The 7,986-nt window shown below is 40.4% G+C and overlaps 1 long non-coding RNA gene across 1 annotated transcript; it reads right to left on the reverse strand.

The window, feature by feature from the left end:
• Positions 1–1,581: 1,581 nt before the first annotated feature.
• LOC135527544 (uncharacterized) lies at positions 1,582–2,775 on the reverse strand. The gene is made up of 2 exons (XR_010453448.1): positions 2,680–2,775; positions 1,582–2,156 (listed from the first exon to the last, which is right to left on the reverse strand). It is a non-coding gene; the product is annotated as an uncharacterized LOC135527544 (long non-coding RNA).
• Between the last annotated feature and the right edge of the window lie 5,211 nt (positions 2,776–7,986).

Below are 7,986 nucleotides of genomic sequence, written 5' to 3' on the forward strand. Positions count from 1 at the left end.
TCTACTCAGCAAACTGGATGCAGTTTATCACAGTGCCATCCGTTTTGTCACTAAAGCACCTTATACCACCCACCACTGCGACTTGTATGCTCTAGTCGGCTGGCCCTCGCTACATATTCGTCGCCAGACCCAATGGCTCCAGGTCATCTACAAGTCCATGCTAGGTAAAGCTCCGCCTTATCTCAGTTCACTCGTCACGATGGCAACACCCATCCGTAGCACGCGCTCCAGTAGGTGTATCTCACTGATCATCCCTAAAGCCAACACCTCATTTGGCCGCCTTTCGTTCCAGTACTCTGCTGCCTGTGACTGGAACGAATTGCAAAAATCCCTGAAGTTGGAGACTTTTATCTCCCTCACCAACTTCAAACATCTGCTATCTGAGCAGCTAACCGATCGCTGCAGCTGTACATAGTCTATTGGTAAATAGCCCACCCATTTTCACCTACCTCATCCCCATACTGTTTTTATTTATTTACTTTTCTGCTCTTTTGCACACCAATATCTCTACCTGTACATGACCATCTGACTCATTTATCACTCCAGTGTTAATCTGCAAAATTGTAATTATTCGCCTACCTCCTAATGCCTTTTGCACACAATGTATATAGACTCCCTTTTTTTCTACTGTGTTATTGACTTGTTAATTGTTTACTCCATGTGTAACTCTGTGTTGTCTGTTCACACTGCTATGCTTTATCTTGGCCAGGTTGCAGTTGCAAATGAGAACTTGTTCTCAACTAGCCTACCTGGTTAAATAAAGGTGAAATAAATAAAAAATAATAATGAAAAAATATAGCCCACCCAATTTACCTACCTCATCCCCATACTGTTTTTATTTGATTTACTTTTCTGCTCTTTTGCACACCAGTATCTCTACTTGCACATGATCATCTGATCATTTATCACTCCAGTGTTCATCTGCTAAATTGTAATTATTCACTCCTATGGCCTATTTATTGCCTACCTCCTCATGCCTTTTGCACACAATGTATATAGATTATATTTTTTCTACTATGTTATTGACTTGTTTATTGTTTACTCCATGTGTAACTCTGTGTTGTTGTCTGTTCACACTGCTATGCTTTATCTTGGCCAGGTCGCAGTTGCAAATGAGAACTTGTTCTCAACAAGCCTACCTGGTTAAATTAAGGTAAAAAAAAAATTCTATCTGAATTTGTTTTCATTCTTCATACAAAAAAATGTTTGGTAAAGAAACTCATGTGGTCAATTTGTTCCAATGACAAGTCATGATAAATCATTATGTTCTTATTATGGTGGTTGCCAGGAACATAGGGCTGGTTCAGGCTCAATAGACCGCAGGCCTACAGTCAGGCTCATTTGGACAGTAGCCTACAGATGTTCATGAAGTCTCAGTATAGTCTTACTAAGTGGAATAAGGAGTTAAACATTTTAAACTATGCCTGGTATGTATGTAAGAACTAACTGTAATGTAAACTGGCTCTGTAATGTAAACTGAATTAGACAATTGGACAGCACACACATATCCATGGACATATGACATGGTATAGTAAATTATCTTAAGTGTTCCCAGACAATATAACAAATGGATACTGTGAATAAAATCCAGTTATATTTTAATTCAGAATAACAGGGCAACAATTCAGAAACAATAGCCTGACGATAAATCAATTTACACACTACATTAATCAGCTAAAATAAATAGCTTAAGCTGCTCATGTCCTATATAGAAGCTGGTGTCATTCTTTGCTGACACGAAATTTCCGGGGCTTATAGTGTTTGTCAATCCGGGAGAAAACGTGTCATTGAAGAACATCACCTATTAGTTATTGAAGAGTCAACTGCAGCCACATCACACTAAAAGACACTCACTGACTCAAGTACACCAGGAAGTATGTTTCTCTCCACAAACGGTCAGACTGTTGGATGTTGCGAAACGGGATGGAAACAGAGCTCACATCCAGCTGCTTTTGAAAGACACAGCTGCTTTATGGGTTCCGTTACCACCCTACCCGCTAACACCACTACTGAGTGTCCCATTCACAATTTAAACTAATGTAATTTAAACTCAGGTTCACTTTCTATTCTGAATTTAGGTGCCTTCTTGGGGTGGAAAAAAGACGGTCTATCCTGTTCCATTCATATCTTTAAGTCTTGAAAAACCTGTTTCATGTCTGTAGAGAGGGAGAAAGAGAAAGCAGGTCAGTGTATTGAAGGTAGAGCAGATAAAGAGAATGATAAAAGCAAAGGGTTCTGGGAGAGATAAGGAAATGATAGGATGGCTGTGTCACTCAGTTAAGTCATTTTACTTTAAATCTCACATAGCAGAACCGATCTACAAAACTACTGAAAGAAACACAGAGAATAGTTCAAAGGGACAGCCAGAGATAAAGAGAGGACAAAAAGCCTAACAATTAATTCTCCGAGACAGACGGACACACTCACTTATTGATTGAAGTCATCTCCTCTTAAGGTGCGAAGGGAAGCAAGTGTCTCTAATCAATAGAAGAAGTGAACGCAAAACAGAAAGTAACAGGAAAAGGAATACTTTGTGTAAATCAAAACAAGAGAGAACCAGAGAGGAGTATTTGTTTAAGGAAGATAAATAAATATCAAGAAAGGGTTGACTGAGGACAGCCATCCAAAGTGAAAGTACAGACAAAAAAAGACAAGTCCCATTTCTGAAAAGATAGCTACCGTATGGGCTCAGCTCAGGTCACCATAATCTTGATCCCACTTTCCTGTCACCCTCCTGAATCGGCACATATGTGTATGTGTTGCTCTATTTATGAGTCTTCACTTCCTCCTAAATACAAAAAAATGTATTTCACTTTCACTTCTGCAGAGCAATTGACCACAACTCCTCCTTTTCGCCATCCCTTTCCTTGTCACAACAACACTTTACTACTGTACCACTACCACCTGCCATTTTAAGTGATTTATACAGTTGATATGCACTACATATAGATGTTCCAAAAGATACAATACAAATCGCTCTGTTACAGTAGTCAAGGCTTCAGCCTTATGGAGTTGCTAATTGTAGACACCTGTCTGTCGGATTAGTGGGACAGGTGTGTGTGTGTTTCCACTGGTGCGTCACGCTGTGAGGTGTCTGGAAAGTCCGGAGGATTTGGAGGTGTAGCTGTTAGACAGGATGGTTATAAACACTAAATCACAGAATTTAAATACAACACTATGTATTATATTGAATCTGTCTGCCCTAAAAACAGTCAAGGTAATATTTATTTCATTCAACTTAGAGGTTTTCCATCCCCAACTCTTACCTTAATACAGGGCAATACAACACGGATGGCATTTCCTATCAGACCTGTGTTCAAATACTATTTAGGTTATTTCAATTACTTTCAAATACATTTGAGTCATTATTTGAATCTTTTTTTATTTAGAAATACAAGTAGTTGATATTGGAATGTTTATGGAAATACATGTATTCTTGTTATATGTACAGTACCGTTCAAAAGTTTGGGGTCACTTAGAAATGGCCTTGTTTGAAAGAAAAGCAAAAAAATGTATCCATTAAAATAACATCAAACTGATCAGAAATACAGTGTAGACATTGTTAATGTTGTAAATGACTATTGTAGCTGGAAACTGCAGATTTTTAATGGAATATCTACATAGCCGTACAGAGGCCCATTATCAGCAACCATCACTCCTGTGTTCCAATGGCATGTTGTGTTAGCTAATCCAAGCAAAACACCAGCCTCAACGTCAACAGTGAAGAGGTGACTCCAGGATGTTGGCCTTCTAGGCAGAGCTGCAAAGAAAAAGCCATATCTCAGACTGGCCAATACAATTAAAGATTAAGATGGGCAAAAGAACACAGACACTGGACAGAGGAACTCTCCCTAGAAGGCCAGCATCCCAGAGTCGCCCTCTTCACTGTTGACGTTGAGACTGGTGTTTTGCAGGTACTATTTAATGAAACTGCCAGTTGAGAACTTGTGAGGTGGCTGTTTCTCAATCTAGACACTAATGTACTTGTCCTCTTGCTCAGTTGTGCACCGGGGCCTCCCACTCCTCGTTCTATTCTGTTTAGTGCCAGTTTGCGCTGTTCTGCGAAGGGAGTAGTACACAGCATGGTACGAGATCTTAAGTTTCTTAGCAATTTCTTGGATGGAATAGCCTACATTTCTCAGAACAAGTATAGACTGGCGAGTTTCAGAATTAAGTTATTTGTTTCTGGCCATTTTGAGCCTGTAATCGAACCCACAAATGCTGATGCTCCAGATACTCAACTAGTCTAAAGAAGGACAGTTGTATTGCTTCTTTAATCAGAACAAGTTTTCAGCTGTGCTAACATAATTGCAAAAGGGTTTTCTAATGAGCAATTAGCCTTTTAAAATGATAAACTTGGATTAGCTAACACAACGTGCCATTGGAACACAGGAGTGATGGTTGCTGATAATGAGCCTCTGTCCGCCTATATAGATATTCCATAGAAAATCTGCAGTTTCCAGCAACAATAGTCATTTACAACATTAACAATGTCTACACTGTATTTCTGATCAATTTGATGTTATTTTAATGGACAAAAAAATGTGTTTTTCTTTCAAAAACAAGGATATTGCTAAGTGACCGTAAACTTTTGAATGGTAGTGCATATACAGTGCATTCGGTAATCAGACCCCTTGACTTTTAATTACATTTTATACATTTATACATTTTTTTTTACGTCGCAGCCTTGTTCTAAAATGGATTCAATAGTTTTTTTCTTCAATCTACACACAATACCCCATAGTGACAAAGCAAAAAAAAGGAATGTTTACAAGTAAAGAAAAAAATCACATTTACATAAGTATTCAGACCCTTTTATTACTTGGTTGAAGCACTTTGGCAGCAATATCAGCCTTTAGTCGTCTTGCGTATGATGCTACAAGCTCGGCACACCTGTATTTGGGGAGTTTTCCCCCCTCATCTTCTCTGCAGATCCTCTCAAGCTATGTCAGGTTGGATAGGGAGCATCTGGGCTCTGGCTGGGGCACTGAAGGACATTCAGTCTTGTCCCGAAGCCACTTCTGCGTTGTTTTGGCTATGTGCTTAGGGTCATTGTCCCATTGGAAGGTGAACCTTCTACCTAATCTGAGGTCCTGAGCACTCTGGAACAGGTTTTCATCTCTCTTTACTTTGCTCTGTTCATCTTTCCCTCAATCCTGCCTAGTCTCCCAGTCCCTACCACTGAAAAACATCCCCACAGCATGATACTACCATCACCATGCTTCACCGAAGGGATGGTGCCAGGTTTCCTCCAGGCGTAACACTTGACATTCAGACCAAAGAGTTTAATCTTGGCTTCATTAGACCAGATAATCTTGTTTCTCATGGTCTGAGATTCTTTAGGTGCCTTTTGGCAAACCCCAAGCAGGCTGTCATGTGCCTTTTACTGAAGTGTGGCTTACTAATGGAGGCCACGGTGTTCTTGGGGACCTTCAATGCAGCAGAAATTTTTGGTATCCCTCCAAATCCTGTCTCAGAGCTCTGCGGACAATTCCTTTGACCTGATGGCTTGGTTTTTGCTCTGACATGGACATTATATAGACAGGTCTGTGCCTTTCCAAATCATATCCAATCATCTACTAGCCCCGGCCCACTAGCTTTCCTGAACGCTGTGTCCCCTGCTCGCCTAGCGTAGTAGTGACTACCGAATGGCACCCTGACTCACCTATTGCTGTTCTTTTGACCCTATGATCACTCGGCTACACAACTGATGCCCCCTGGGCTGCTTCAATAACACGGTACCTCATTTGGTTTACCTGTCGGCCCCAGCCTCAAACTCAGGTCCTCTATGTACCTAACTAACCCGCTCTGCCCATTCATCGCCATTTACCCGTTGTCTTAGCTCACCTGATCAACACCTGTGATTGCGTTATACCTCTCTCTAATGTCAATATGCCTATAGCCCTCAGTCCTGCTCAAAATGCCTTAGATCGCTCTTTTGTCCCACCCCACACACATGTGGAGACCTCACCTGGCTTAACTGGTTCCTCCAGAGACGAAACCGCTCTCATCGACACGCAACACCTAGGTTTACCTCGACTGTACTCCCTGAATCTACTCTACCACGCCCAGAAATCTGCTCCTTTAATTCTCTGTTCCCAACGCACTAGACAACCAGTTCTTATAGCTTTTAGCCGTACTCTTATCCTACTCCTCCTCTGTTCCTCTGGTGATGTAGAGGTTAACCCAGGCGCTATCATTTGTTGATTTCTGTAACCGTAAAAGCCTTGGTTTCATGCATGCAAACATCAGAAGCCTCCTCCCTAAGTTTGTTTTATTCACTGCTTTAGCACACTCTGCTAACCCTGATGTCCAAGCCGTGTCTGAATCCTGGCTTAGGAAGGCCACCAAAAATTCTGAAATTTCCATCCCCAACTATAACGTTTTCCACCCAGATAACTGCCAAAGGGGGTGGAGTTGCAATCTACTGCAGAGATCGGCATCTTTCTTTGTGTTTTTCAGAGTCAGTAGAAAGGCCTCTTTAGTGTCCTAAGGTTTCGTAACTGTGACCTTAATTGCCTACCATCTGTAAGCTGTTAGTGTCTTAACAACCGTTCCACAGGTGCATGTTCATTAATTGTTTATGGTTCATTGAACAAGCATGGGAAACAGTGTTTACAACACTTTACAATGAAGATCTGTGAAGTTATTTGGATTTTTACTCAATATCTTTGAAAGACAGGGTCCTGAAAAATTGGCGTTTCATTTTTTGCTGAGTTCATATACACACACTATATACAGTACCAGTCAAAGTTTGGACACACCTACTCAATGGGTTTTTCTTTATTTCTACATTGTAGAATAATAGTGAAAACATCAACTATGAAATAACACATGGAATCATGTAGAAACCAAAAGTGTTAAACAAATCAAAATATGTCATTTGAGATTCTTCAAAGTTGCCACCCTTTACCTCGATGAAAGCTTTGCACACCCTCAGCTTCATGAGGTAGTCACCTGGAATGCATTTCAATTAACAGGTGTGCCTTGTTAAAACTAATTTGTGGAGTTTCTTTCCTTCTTAGTACATTTAAGCCAATCAGTTGTGTTGTGATAAGGTAGGGGTGGTATAGAGAATACAGCCCTATTTGGTAAAATACCAAGTCCATATTATGCCACAAACAGCTCAAATAAGCAAAGAGAAACGACAGTCCATCATTACTTTAAGACATTAAGGTCAGTCAATCCGGAAAATGTCAAGAACTTTGAATGTTTCTTCAAGTGCAGTTGCAATTTGATGTCAATTGTAAATTCCACTTCAAATCAGTTTTTAAGCCTTGAGACATGGATTGTGTATGTGTGCCATTCAGAGGGTGAATGGGCCAGACAAAATATTTAAGTGCCTTTGAACAGGGTACTGGTTTGTGTCAGGAACTGCAATGCCGCTAGGTTTTTCCACATTCAACAGTTTCCTGTGTGTATCAAGAATGGTCCACCACCCAAAGGCCATCAAGCCAACTTTACACGACTCCAATGCTTCCTAGAGTTAACTTGGGCCAGCATCCCAGCGGAACGCTTGACACCTTGTAGAGTCCTTGCCCTGACGAATTGAGGCTGTTCTGAAGGCAAAAAGGGGTGCAACTCAATTTTTAAAGTGTTCCTAATGTTTTGTTCACTCAGTGTAAGCGACAAATATAATACTGACCAACCCATTGGGAATCTCACCGCACCCCAGATGCCATATCTTGAAATTTTCAGAGGTGGAATAAAACTAAACTTGCATTGTAAAACTTCTGACAGCCAGCTTTCTAACTCTGCCCATAACTTTAGGACTTTGAGAAGGCATAAATTGAGTCATTGTTAGTTTTACACTTAAGACATGACTCTGCCGTTGTGCTGTAGAATTTGTGAATTTTGTCTCTTGTATAATACATTCTATACAGTAGTTTATACTGGATTAAGCATAGATTTTGTGAACTGTAATTTCACTTATCTTCCAACACTCCATTTTGTGCCAAATATCAGTTATTTTTGTTATGCCTACTC

This window comes from Oncorhynchus masou, chromosome 33 (genome assembly GCF_036934945.1).
Source record: "Oncorhynchus masou masou isolate Uvic2021 chromosome 33, UVic_Omas_1.1, whole genome shotgun sequence".
Taxonomy (NCBI): domain Eukaryota; kingdom Metazoa; phylum Chordata; class Actinopteri; order Salmoniformes; family Salmonidae; genus Oncorhynchus; species Oncorhynchus masou.